Source organism: Mustela nivalis, assembly GCF_964662115.1.
Source record: "Mustela nivalis genome assembly, chromosome: 17".
NCBI classification, from domain to species: Eukaryota; Metazoa; Chordata; class Mammalia; order Carnivora; family Mustelidae; genus Mustela; species Mustela nivalis.
In genome coordinates this window covers 53,265,965-53,280,310 of record NC_139036.1, presented here as the reverse complement: position 1 = coordinate 53,280,310, position 14,346 = coordinate 53,265,965, and the positions used below count along the sequence as shown (strand labels likewise).

Sequence of the window (14,346 nt, the reverse complement as noted above, 5' to 3'; positions counted from 1 at the left end):
TGAAATAATTCTTGCATTAGCATGCTTGCAGTTGAGACTTTCACATACTCTTCAGGGAATATTTGAGTGTTTCCTCTAAAATATCTTCTTGAAAGCTTTGTCATGAAATCTGATGAGCCTATCATTGAACCTGAGTCTACATCTTTTATCCATCCCAGGATCCAAGCAAGAGGAAGGCCAGGGTTTCTAAATCGCATAAAGGACATTTTTCTGCAAAATTTAAATTTTTTCTTTCCTTTTCAATCTGTTCCTCCTATTTGAACCCCTCTATTATAGTTTTAGCTAATGACTTTTATATTATTATTATTATTATTATTATTATTATTTCCTATTAATGTCTGAGGAACTGCTTGGTAGATCTATGACTGAGACTTGCTTTTAGTACCTATGTGCCCTGGTGGTCTTGTTTTGGTATTCATAAATATTACAGCCAGACTTTTAATAGACATTCTCAACGAAAATAGAACTCAACTGCTAAAATTTAATTTTCTGTGTAAAATAAAAGAAGTAGCAAGAGACTAAAACATTGACTGGGACTGGGGCTCATTTGGGGAGCTCCCATAGGCTATATATCACCATGGGTGGCTTTCATTTTCTTGGTGCAAATTGATTTAACGTGCAACATTATTAGATGAATGATGTCTCCTTGGTAGAAATGATCTTTCCAAAGAGGTTTTTGCTTGATTCTACTCCTCTCTCCCTCTCTGACCTTTGTAGTGGTTTTTGATACAGAGACAATGGGATAAGATCTGGGGCTATTACCAGCAGCAGGCCTTGTTCTTAGGAAGGAAACACCTCTTGATGCACCTTTCCCCACAGAAAGATGAACACTTTGAAAGGCCATGCCTCATGAGCGCAAGTAAGGACTCATTGCTTCCTTTTATTTTCTAGACTGGGTTTTAGTTCTGTATATTCTCCAATAACACAGTTCGAAGTCTTGCCCACTTTTGCATTAGATAACTTTCACAATCGATTCCTCTTAAAGTGTAGGCCTAGGAAACCATTGGGATAGTTAGTTAAATGCTTATTTGTTTTTATAATAGAAAGGTAAATCTCCAGAATTTGCTTTGAGAGAGATGAACCCAAAGGCAAATTTGCTTTGAGAGAGATGAACCCAAAGGAAAATTTGCTTTGAGAGAGATGAATCCATAGGCAAATTCCATTTTTGTTTCTTGCAGCCATCCTACCGTGTGGTGCCTGAACGTACAGCCTCTGGAACCAGACCACCTGGACTGAAATCCCAGCTCCTCCAGGATCAAGCTGAGTGACCTCAGGTAAGCGATTTGGCCTCTCTGTGCTTCAGATTCGTAAAAAGGAAGTAAGTAATAGGATTGATTACCTACTTTGTTGGGTGGTTATGAGGATGTTATTAAATAAGTTAATCTATGCACGATACTTAAAACACATTGTAGGATTAGTGTTATTATAGAATTTATTTTCGTTATCTCTCCTTTTTTTAAATGCAAGTGTAAATATATTTTAATATTGTAGGTTGCCTTAACTTGACCTTGAATGCTGATTGTCTGAATTATTTTAACAAATAACAAGTATTAGCTTATTCTAACAATCAAATGACAAGCATATTTAGTAGATAAAATTTGGAATTATGGAAAATTATAAAGAGGAAGTTAAATCAACCGTAATCAGCTATCATTCTGCTGAAGGAAATAACTTTTTTATTTTTGTATATTTATTTCAACCTCTTTCTCAAATATTTTATCATAAGGCTTATTTTATTTTAAAGATTTTATTTATTTATTTGAGAGAGAGCACCAGTGTTGGGGGGGAGGGTAGAAGTATAGGAGAAACAGACTCTCCACTGAGCTTGGAGCCTGATATGGGGATCAATCCAGGACCCCAAGATCATGACCTGAGCTGAAGGTAGACACTTAACTGACTGAGCCACCCAGCTGCCCCTTACTCTGGGCCTTCAATTACAGATCCTGAATTTTCTTTTTCATTCAAGATATATCAGAATTTTCTAAAGTCATTCAATATTCTTAGAAACATGATTTTTAAGACTTGCATAAACTTTTATTTATAGGACTACACCATTAGTATTTCCAACAAGTGGGTACTCAATGTAAGTGAATTAAAAAAAAAAAATGAAGTTGCAACTTCTAGTGAGAAAATGGTGTGGCATATCTACTTGTGAACAGAGTCAAATGAACACTTCTTAGTATTGGGCTCCCTTTCTTATAATGCCCTAAGGAATTTCAAAAGCAAAAAGACTGATTCTCAACTCCCCCTCACTCTTGAGATCATTATGTCCCTATGGTTAGGGCCACACATATTTTTCTCTGCTCCTTGTAGAATTTTCTATTGGGCAAACCTTGCTCTTAATAACAGATACTTGAAGGTCAAAACACAGCACAGTGCTGAAGAGCTATGGGCTCTGGGCTTTCTCCCTGCCACTTACGGTTTCCAGAAGGAAAGTATTTCTCATCACTGTGGCTGACCATTCCTTTAGGCTCCAAAATGGAGGCCGAGGATTTTGAGTTTTTCCTTAGTTGTCCAGCTTACACAGTGGTCAGCCATGAGGAGATGGGCCTTAGCCATGGGCTCGTCTGACAAAGGAATTGATGTGTTAGACGTCTTAGAGTCTCTGCCCGGGAGGTGGGATCTTCCACATGAGCAATAGACAATATAGGTTCTTGTAAATGGAATTATATACATTTTAAATTTGTCAACTTGAAGAGCAAAACCTTAGGATTGAGCAATAAAGGAGATGGGGTGTTTCTGTAGTGAACTGATATATATTTGACATTTCTATATGTTGGGTTTGGTTTCTTTCTTTATGTATTTATCTGTTGGGAATTCAATTTTTTTTTTTTCCTCCTGGAAAAGAAACTTCCTCAGTACCAAATATGCTGGTGCATTTTCTCTATGACCTCAAGCTTGGGAGTTCTCTGAAATTCATACCGAAAGTCTCCTAGGCCTAGCGATCGACGGAACACAAAGTTGGTATTACTTAAGCAAACTAGCAATCAGCCTGTTGAAGAAATGAGTCTAGAACATTTCATCTCTAAAGAAAATAAAGGAAAATCATAAAAATAATGTTGCCTATGTAAATAATTTCTGGGAGGGTAGGATGAATTAAAAGCTGTCTGCCCATCGAAGAGCTTTTATTTTAGATGACACTTCTTTTTTTTTTAAGATTTTATTTATTTATTTTTGACAGACAGAGATCACAAGTAGGCAGAAGAGAGAAGAAGGGAAGCAGGCTCCCTGCTGGGCAGAGAGCCCGATGCAGAGCTCGATCCCAGGACTCTGGGATCATGACCTGAGCCGAAGGCAGAGGCTTTAACCCACTGAGCCACCCAGGTGCCCCTAGATGATATTTATTTATGCCAAACTTAAGCAAATTAAATGAAGAGCCCAGAATAACATGAAGTTTTGCATTTACTCAGAGCTTGCGCATGGAGCCTGATTCTTATTGTAGGTTGTAATTGTTCCTTGCAGATCCTGCAGAAGGGATGAAGTCTCTATATAGGATCCATTTTTCTTTGTCCTGGATGGGATAGCATGTGATTTCTGATCTAAGAAATGAGCGAAAAATCTAGCTGTTTTCTGGCCCCTTGGGTTAGAATCAAGGTCTACCGGCCTCGCTCTCAGGAAGGGCGGTGTTATGTTTTTTTGAGGTGAATGATGGGAAGAGGCGGTGGACGGTTAATATTTCAAAAAGGTAGCAATTACCTGATAGCAGAAAGCAGCGTGGACTGTGCCTTGTTACCGCTCCTTCGGGAGGTGCCAAACCTGCCACGGACATCATCGTCATTACGGCTTCGGTTGGCCGAGGTCACCTTGGTTCATGTGTTTTATACATTGGTACCCTTCTCCTTATTACTTGCCAAACAAACCTTTTTATTTTTGCACACGTTTATGTTGATTTTGTGGTTTCTGAAATTGGATTCTGGCTCCTGGAGGCCCGAGTTTCCACGGCAACTGGAGGCCTTATCTGCTACTGGTTCTTGGCAGGGAGACAACAAGGTCTTTGAGTTTACTTTGGATTTTTTTTTAACTTTTTCTTCTTCTCCCTTATTTTTCCTACACCCTGTCATTTAAGCATCACATAATTAATTGTGTACATCCTGTGCCACATGCAATTGCCACGGCTTTGAAGTCCCAATAGATCATTTTATAGAGCCGTGGGTGCCATTTTAAAAGAGAAAAAATAATGAAGACCCGGCGCCAGGGTACAACTGTGTAGGCTGTGGCATATCCTTCTGCAGGTATGATAAAGAAGCCTGGGTACCTTCTGTTTGTTTTTCCGCATTTCCTTTCCAAACTGGCCTTCTCGATATATAGGAAAGACCTCAGAACGGACTTTGTTATTTTTCTCTCTGGAGCTAATTCCTTTTCCAAAACCAGCATGAACTGCCTCATTTGGTGCTGAGGTGAGGTTTTGCTTTTTTTTTTTTTTTTTTTTCCAAATTGGAAAGAAAAAAAAAATTCTGATTTAGCCTCATGTCATTTGGAGGCTGCTACTGGTCCAGCAGGAGCGGAAAAAACAACAGACAAACAAGGAAAAAAAAAAATACCGACCCCCTTACTTAGACGCTATTAAAGTTTAGCAACAATAAATGATCTCATCACCTTCTTAATGTTTTTGAAAAAAATAAATGTAATCATTTGCTTCAGTGAAAAGAACACATTTATTGGGATAAGCTTTCAGAATTTTATGAAAACGACACACTCCCTTTGGAAAGCAGAAACGTGTAGGTTCTGAGTAAAATGAATAGATGCGCGTGTTTCAGAAGTTTAATTAGCTTTCACTTTTGCTTGTAGGGAGAAAGGTTTTGAATATTGAATAAAATATTTGAATAAACATATATAATATGTATTTTATATAATATATAATATATAATATAATATATACATATATAATATATAATATATGTAATATAATATATATATACATATATATGTATATATATTTTTTTCTTTTTGGTGGTTGTCGGCAGTTTTGCTTTCTTCCTAGGGAAAACACACCCAAATAATAATCTCTGGGGGGCGGGAGAGTCCTGTTTCCTTGGCAAAGTAAATGCTGCTGGATTTGTTGTTGGTGGTGATGGTTTAAAGTTCTCTGTGGTCAGAACTTCATCTTCAGTACCTCCAAATCTTTCTTTGCCTCTTCTTCTACTTCCTGTTAGCATCTTTGAACTTTTTGGCTCTATCCCTGGTGTGCCCCACATGCTCCCATCCTCCCCATGAGGACGATTCCATTGGTGGAATCTCCATGCCCTGAAGTTCTCCAGACATGGATGGACCTCATCCAAACTTATGTGCTCAGTGTCCCATGGCCTCAGGGAATTTCTTCCTCCTGCCAGAGCAAATGTAAGGACCAAACTCTTCCTTATTTGTGTTTGGCCTTGGGTCTTGAGATTTAGGCATCAGCTCAAGCCTTTTTAGAAAAGACCTTTAGGGTCATCTTATCTAAAGCATCACACCCTCCACTTGCCTCTCCAATCCTGTTCTTTCTTGTAAATATCTTTTATTATATCATTTTGTGTATTTATTTATATAGTTATGTAGTGATTATTTTTTAATTGGGTAGCCAATGGACTGTACTTCATCAATGAATGTGTTCAAGAAGAGTGAGCCTCAACATTGTATCAGGCAGTGCAAATGGTCCTGGGGAATATTAGGGTGACTAAAAGGACCATAACCTCATGCCATCATCAGAGAGTCTGTTGTCTGGACACAGAAAAGTATGCAAGAATATAGGTGAGTCACAGAATCCTAAAGGCGATGTAATGTGGTTTAATAACTGCTAGGGTGTGATGTTCGCCAGATGTTATGGGCAACTGGAGTCCTTGAGGACCAGGGAAGATATAAAGGAGAGTATGATATCGAAGCAGACCCAGGAAATGCAAATAATAATTACCCAGGTCCAGTTCGGGGAATGAGTTTTGGGAAAAGGGCATAGCATTTCTAAAGCCCCTAAACACGTATGTAAGGGGAAAACAAGATATCCTGGGAACATTTCAATCAGTTCTGAGTGGCCGGAACAGAATGTGAGGGAGAGAGTGTCTGTGAACGGGACCATGCTCTGGGGAATGAGAGTCCCTCTTATGCCAGGCTACAGGAACCCGGTGAGTTGATTAAGCAAGAGGAAACCATGATCAGATTTTTATTTTGGAGGTGAATCAACAAAGGGTCGCTTGAAAGAAGAGAATTCCAGCAGCATGAAAAATAGTAAGGGGTAGAGGACCAAAATGACGGTGACCATCAACAAGTAAAGTGGCTGTGGGGAAGGAAGGCATGTACACGTAAGAACAATTCAGGGGGTGGCATGGCCCTCATTAGGTTTGAGAGAACAGGGAATCTTATGGCCAAGAGTCCTGGACAGACAGTGTCTACTCTGTTTATGGTAAGCGATTCTTTCAAGAATCGTATTCGATGATGCACACTAAAACTGCTTTTTAATCGAATACAACATTAAGGTGTAAGAAAAATGTTCTAGAACAGTTTATACAAGGAGACTGCCTTTTTGTCAATGAGAGATAATATCCTGATAGTTAAGAGCAAATGTGACATTCGAATAGGCCCTTTTAAAAGTTTTATTTATTTTTTTATTTATTATTGAAGTACAATTGACAATGTTGTATCAGCTTCAGATGTAGAATATATTGATTTGACAATTCTATACTTTTTAAAAAAGATTTTATTTATTTACTTGACAGACAGATCACAAGTAGGCAGAGAAGCAGGCAGAGAGGGAGGGAAAGCAGCTCCCCGCTGAGCAAGGAGCCCGATTTGGGACTCGATCCCAGGACCCTGGGATCATGACCTGAGCTGAAGCCAGATGCTTTACCAACTGAGCCACCCAGGCGCCTCGACACTTCTATACTTTACTTAGTGTCCATTATGATAAATGTGATCACTGTCTGTAATCATGCAACATTATTAAAGTATTAGTGACCGTATTTCCGATGCTGTACTTTTCATCCCCTTGACTTCTCTGTTTTATAACGGGAAGTTTGCACATCTTAATTCTTTTCACCTATTTTTGTCTTTCCCCCCACCAACCTCTGGCCACCACCATTTTGTTTTCTGTATTTACGAGTCCGCTTGCCATTTTATTTGTTTATCCATTTGCTTTGGTTTTTGGATACCACATACAAGGAAAATCATATGGCATTTTTTTTCTTTCTCTGTCTTACGTATTTCACTTGATGTAATACCTTTTAGGTCTATCTGTATTGTCCCAAATGGCAAGCTCTCACTGTTTTTGATGGCTGAGAAATAATCCATTGCATATCTGCACCACAGCTGCTTTATCCATTCATCTATAGGTAAACACTTGGTTCGCTTCCGTATCTTGGCTATTGTAAATGATGCGGCAAGAAACATAGAGGGACACAGATCCTTTCAAATTTGTGTTTTTGTTTTCTTTGGATAAATTGGGTAGTGGAATTACTGGGTCATATGGTGTCACTGTTTTTAAGTTTTGGAGGAAACTCCATACTGTTTTCCATAGTGGTTGCACCAACTTACACTCCCACCAGCACTACCCAAGGGTTTCCTTTTCACCACATCCTTGCCAGCACTTGTTATTTCTGGGTTTTTTGATACTGGCCATTCTTCCAGGCATGAGCTGGTATCTCATCGTAGTCTTGATTTGTATTTCCCTGATATCATGTGATGTTGAGCATCTTTTCATGTTTCTGTTGGCCATATGTATGTCTTCTTTGGAAACATGTCGAATAGGCCATTTGGATAGAAAGACATGCATGTACACATGCTCATTCTCAATCAATTGCAGATATCTGTTTCCTGGGTAATATGGAAAACATTTAAGTGCATTTTGATCATCAGCCTTACTCCGTCATTTGGCAGAAGGAGAATCAAGGATGATATAAAGTTTCATCCTCAAATTATGCCATAGCTTATAATAAGATCATAAGAAGGAACACATGGATCTGAATGTTGGCAACCAAATTGTTTGCTATACAAACTGGACTCTTTGAAAGTGAGAAGATGCACTATTAGTAGTAATACCAGTACAGACACACTGGGGTATATGGTCGTCCTAGTGGGGGTTCTTCATGATGCACAAAATGAGTTAGGTTGCTTAACATGTGTGATGATTAATTTTATGCGCTGAGATATTTCGTCAAACATTGTTTCTGGGCATATCTGTAAAGAGTTTCTGGATGAAATTGACCTTTGAGTCTATAAACTGGGGAGAGAAGATTGTTCTCCCCATTGTAGGTAGACCTCATCTGCCTTTGGACTGGACTTGAACTGGAACTTAAACCATTAGTTTACCTAGTTCGTACTCCTTTGGTCTTAGACAGGAACCACGGGCTCAGCTGATTCTGAATTTCTCAACCTCCTGAATCACGTGAGCTAATTCCTTATAGTAGATCTCTTCTTACACATATTATCGGTTTTGTTCCTATGAAGAACCCTAACTAATACACATCCTACTCAGTACCTAGTAAATATTCAATAAATGTTCCCTGAATCAAAATGGCTGCCACAGAGTGTAGGCAGCACTCTTGAATGCAATCCTAAGAGTGGAATTATTGGGTCACAGAATAGTTGTATACTTAATTTTTTTAGAAACTGATAACTTTTCTAAAATAATTGTGCCATTTTAAAGCCCAGCACCTCTGCATGAGCATTTCAGTTTCTCCATATTCCTTCCATCTATGGTTTTGTTTGTCTTTTAAATTTAGTGATTCTGATGGATCTACAGTAATACCTTATACTGTTTCAACTTGCATTTCTCTTATGTTGATCACTTTAATATGATCATTGGTTCTTCCCATAACTTCTGTGTTAAAATCATTGGCTTTGGAATGAAATAGATTGGGGCAGACTCTCTGCCTTTAACTCTCTTGTCTCATAGAACAGGAAGAGTATCTATCACATAGGTTTTTCATTAGAATTAAATTAATCCCATGAGTGTAAAATGTCTGGTAGAGTGGCTGACACACAGGCAAGATCTAATAAATTCTAGCTCTTATTATTATTAAATTAGGAACCAAGGCTAAAACATATTTAAGCAGTAAGAATACCACTAAACAGGAACCCCTTATAGACCATTTCTGGGGAAGATGTTAATAACTTGCTTTTAGTCTCTATTTCCAGAAATAGCAAATAAGAGCATGGGCCCTGAGGAAGTCAGACAGTCTACCCTGGTTTGCTTTCCAAGACTGTGACTTCCCACTGGATTAACCTTGAGGAAGTTATTTAACTGAACTACATAACTTTAGTTTCTTTCTATATAAAACATGGGGAGTGGTGGAATCTAATCCATCAGGCTGTGAGAATTAAATGGGAGTTATCCAGAGAAAGCACTTAGAAAAGAAGCATCAAGGCTATACATCTCTATTTTATGTACCAGGTGTTCTTTTAAGTGCTCCTCAGGTTTAAATTATGTTGTGTTTATTCATCCTAAACTTGAGAAAAATGTACAAAGTTTTGGTTAATGGCACCTTTCTTACCTAGGGAATATGTCCAGTTGGTGTGCTTTTATTAAAGACTGGCTAGTGGTAGAAAGACAACCAAGTTTTGGAGCATGGTTGTGGACACAGAACCACAGATAGTTTCTCTGTATTGGAACTCTGCATTTGTCTGCTCTGTTCACTGGTAACTAGTATACAATGAGAGAGAAAAAAAAAAACAATCTATTATTTACTAAGCATGCACCTAAAACCATGCTACTTTTTAATATCAATTTCCTTATCCTTCTAACAGCCCTAAAAGGTAGATTGTATTATCCTCCTTACATTGATGCTGAGGAATTAAATTACTTATCCAAAATACCAACACTAAAAGGTAGAAGAGCTAATATTTTTTTTTTCTTTAAAAAATGACTTTATTCTGGGTGCCTGGGTGGTGAAATTAGCTTAGTGTCCGAACCCTTGGTTTCGGCTCAGGTCCTGATCTTGGGGTTGTGGGATCGAGCCCCAAGTCAGGCTCTGTGCTCCGTGTGGAATCTGCTTGAGATTCTGTTTCCCTCTGCCCCTCCCACCCATGCTCTCTCTGTCTCAAATAAATAAATAGATTTTTTTTTTTTAAAGATTTTGTTTATTTATTTGACAGAGAGAGATCACAGGCAGGCAGAGAGGCAGACAAAGAGAGAGAGAGGAGGAAGCAGGCACCCCGCTGAGCAGAGAGCCCAATGCGGGGCTCGATCCCAGGACCCTGGAATCATGACCTGAGCCGAAGGCAGAGGCTTTACCTCACTGAGCCACCCAGGCGCCCCTAAATAAATAAATATTTTAAGAAATTACTTTATTGATTAGAAAATATAATCTCGAGTTTCAAAATTCAAAACCATATCATGTCTATATAGTGTTAAATCTTCTTTTCTTGCCACGGTATGGACGACTTTTGTCATCTAAGGCCTGGATGACATAGAAGCAAGGGAACAGATCATGGTCCAAGATAAGTTAGTTAGGCTGTTTCCATAACTTTGGCAAATGTCATCAGTATCAAGCCCTAAGTACATACAAATTACTTGCATCCACCAGATGCATCAGCGTGTGACTGTGCATGTGTGCGTGTGTGTGTGTGTGTGTGTGTGTGTGCGTGACTTACTTGTACTTTTATGGACTTCCAATCGCTAAGTAAGATCAGTAGTATAAGATAGATCAGTGGAATTCAGTTTTATTAACTATGGCATTTGGATGTTTAGCACGTGGCCATATGTTTCTCACGAAGTATAATTTACAATCTGAGCATTATAACTAAACAACACACATCACGGCAATTATTTTTTCCCAGCAACAGTCCATATCCCATTTCTTTCTCCGAGGGTCTGCTTTTAGTTCTATTTCCACTGAAGTCTCACTTGTCTCTAGCAACACCTCTTTTTTTCTTTTTTTAAACAAAACTTGGAAATATGGGGTGTTATGCTGAGGCTGAAATATTCCATATTTTTCTTCCACGAAACCCTGATTGGCAACAGTCAGCGATTGTCTCTCTTTTCCAGCTCTAGCCTTGAGCCAGGGTCAAAATATTCATGAATAATTCTCAAATAATTAAATTCTTTAGGTTTTGTTCTTGTTCACAGGAGCAAAGTAATTTTGGTCTCCTTATGGATTAGATTATCTGTAAAGGTTATGATTTAAGCAGTTTCTTTTTCAGATGTGATTCCTTTGAATGTGTGGCCTGATAGGACTCTGAGCAGCACAGGGTCTGTGTTTTCTCTGTAAATAAAAGCCTACAAAATTTCAACAAGTCAGCCCTTGTATGCCACACGGAGAGATTGATGACAAACCACATTATTTTCCCCCTTGCTACAACAGCTCACGATCACCAGTGCGCTTTCTCAGAACATTGATTTACTTTACATCCAAAGCATACGAGATGTTAGATGAGTCCATTATCTCTTGAAAGAACACGACCTTCACTCGGGAAAACTATCTGTGTAAGTTACTATTATTTTTTTAAGTCTTCCAATAAGGAGAGATTTTCAAAATAAAAAGCTCACTGTTTTACTCTCTTTGTCTTAGTAAAAGCAAAAATAACACAGAGTTAACATGCCAAATATTTGTGTCGTTCCTCTTCAAAATCACACACCGAGAAAAACGAAAGCAAGGATAGAGAGTTTTGAAGATAGGTGTCACTAGGTATAGATGATTACCTTCAAAAGAATAATTTAGAAGTTCAGAGTATCCAAGCTGAAAGGGATCTGTGTGTTTTCTTGTAGAGCAGAGTATTGATCTGTATTCTCAGACATAAGCAACTGCCAATAATGAGCTCTGTCTTGGTGATCACTACTGTGTTTATAAAAATGGCATATGGTGGACCTGGGTGGCTCAGTCAGTTAAGCCTCTGCCTTCGGCTCAGGTCATGGTCTCAGGGTCCTGGGATCAAGCCCCACATTGGGCTCCCTGCTCAGCGAGGAGCCTGCTTCCCCTTTCCCAACCCACCTGTCCTCTACTCTCCCTCCCCCATACCCCCCTCTTATGCCCTCTCTCACTACCTCTCTTAAATAAATAAATAAAATCTTTTTTTTTTTTTTTTAAATGGCATATATCCTTATCAGGTCATTAGATCTTTACCCAACCTACAAACTGTAAACAAAGTAAACTTTTAAACTGCTGTCCAGAAGTTATCGTTTATGTTCTGCATTTCTTTTATGTTCTGCATATTTCGAGCATGATGATTTTGGAACAAACAGGCCACCCCTCTACCTAGGACCATTGCGTCACCCGTCATCTTAGGACTCTTTCCAGTCCCTGGAGATGTCACCTGTTACTTCGATATGGTGAGAAGTGGTAAACAGGAATACGGTCCCCAAACTGTGGTTTTGTTTTTAAAAATGTGTATATCTCTGATTCCTAAACAACACATGACCACGCAAGGCCATAAAATCCGTTATATACCCCTTTGACAAATATTCTACATCAGGGAGTGTGACAACGTGAGAAGCAACAACAACAAAATAGGCACCTATAAAAGCAAATTATTAGTCTTGGAAAGTTAGCGAACCAGGGTTCTGGCGACAATAGCTCGAAGAGTTAACTTTGGAGTGCATTTTGGCTTCAGGGTACTTCCTCCTCAAAAGACGTTCCTCACTGCCTTACCAAGTTTCCCAAATTCCTACTCCTTTGCATTGTCCTTTTTAGTTAAGGCATGGTCACCAAACGTCAGTGAGGTGGCAGAGCCTTTCCTCTGATGTCCCAGCTTGGGATTCCTTTATCTGAGGAGGAAAGTCAGAAGAATACTTCTTTAACGTAAAAATTTAATGTAGGAGAAGGTTACTCTGATTAGGGGAAAAATGATTCTGCAACTGGAAAGGGTCTGAAGAATCCAGTTAATGCGGCCAGAATATCAGCGTCGATACAGGTGACGCAGATGTCTTCATGAACAGAGATGTGTCACCAGGCATGTGTGTGTTGGAAGGGGGTGGGGCTGCTGCTGAGAAACTGGCCAATATTGACAACCTTAGCCTGTTGCTCCCAGGAAAGACTCTGAAAGAGATACAGAAAAATTTAAAATATAGTTACATACGTGGCTTGTCTGCCTAATCTATTAGGTAGACAGATTTAGACCTGTTCTATAAACAAACAGATGCAAAGTTACTATTGAGTTGTAACTATTATGATGGGGTTAGAAATATTTCCCTGTGGTCTATTATATTTTTTAAAATTTTTTTTTTTTTTTGGATTCTAAGCAAATATTTTACAGAGTGTCTTGTCCTGCGATTTTTTTTTTTTAATTAACTTCAGACTTTACAGAACTTCTTGCTTGATATTTTCTTAAAATCTACTTACTGTTTGACTTCATTGAGGGAAATGCCAAATATTCCACAGAAAACTAGAAACAAAATTTAATGTCGAAGGAAATGTATTATATTTTCCACAAATCTGCCCTTTTCTTATATACCCGTGGGTTACTAACGGTAAGGTTGTGTATTTTGGACCTCTGTGCATGGATCTGAATCGTGAATGTGCCATTTACTAGTAGTGTTATTTTGGACTAGTGATGTCTCCATGGGCCTCAGTTTTCTCATATGTAAAAGGGAATAGTGAAAATTCCTATTTCATTAGAGCCGCTCTTAGGATTAACTAAGTAAACCTTTGAGAATTGTTTGCCATGGTGCCTGCCACAGAGTAAGCACTATTTAAGTGTTTATTAAATAAATTATGTCATCTTCTAGGTTCCCAGAACTAGAAACTAAAAACTTGATCATTCTTTCTAGACTTTTCTTCCTGAATTATCTTCAATACCACTATCAGAGTATTCCTCTCCTTCCCATTTACTTCATTTCTCACCTAGAGCATTAAAATCATCTTCCATAAGATCTCTCTGTCTCCAACCTTTCCTTGTGTCCTAATCCTTTCCCTAGTGTCATTTTTCTCTAAGACATATTTAACCAAATCTCTTCCAGTCATGAATAATTTTTCATTGATTGACTTCCCCCTCATTTTCTCCATCTGCCATTTTTTATGTTCCTTCAGATAAGACGTTTGGGCTGAGGGAGATCCTCTCTCCCTCATGACCCTGACACCGAAATCTTCCGCCATCTTGGGGCACCTGGGTGGTCCCGTCAGTTAAATGTCTTTTTATTGGTTTCCGCTCAGGTGGTGATCTCAGGATCATGAGATGGAGCCCTGCATCGGGCTCTGCCCTTAACACAGAGTCTGCTTGTCCCGTTTGCTCTGCTTCTCCCCCCTACTTGTGCTCTTTCTCAAATAAATAAATGAATAAAGTCTTAAAAAAAAAAACTCCCACCATCTTAAATGTACTGGATTATGTACCCCTTTTCTCACTCTTGGGATGAGTTGGGACTACACTGATCAGCCACCTGATGAGAAGATCACTACGATGTAGCCACTCTCTCTCAGCCTGCAGGCCATATTCATTCTCTTCTACTCT

At 38.8% G+C, this 14,346-nt stretch overlaps 1 long non-coding RNA gene across 4 annotated transcripts in view; it reads left to right on the top strand.

The window, feature by feature from the left end:
• LOC309852250 overlaps positions 1-14,346 on the top strand; it is a 106,527-nt gene that overhangs the window by 35,296 nt on the left and 56,885 nt on the right. For 2 of the 4 annotated variants that reach the window (XR_014305133.1, XR_014305134.1), the window contains exon 4: positions 1,179-1,274. This is a non-coding gene — a long non-coding RNA (uncharacterized lncRNA). Of the gene's footprint in view, positions 1-1,178; positions 1,275-2,847; positions 3,058-11,267; positions 11,460-14,346 lie in introns of those variants that run through there. The other 2 variants (XR_014305135.1, XR_014305136.1) reach the window with 2 other exon arrangements.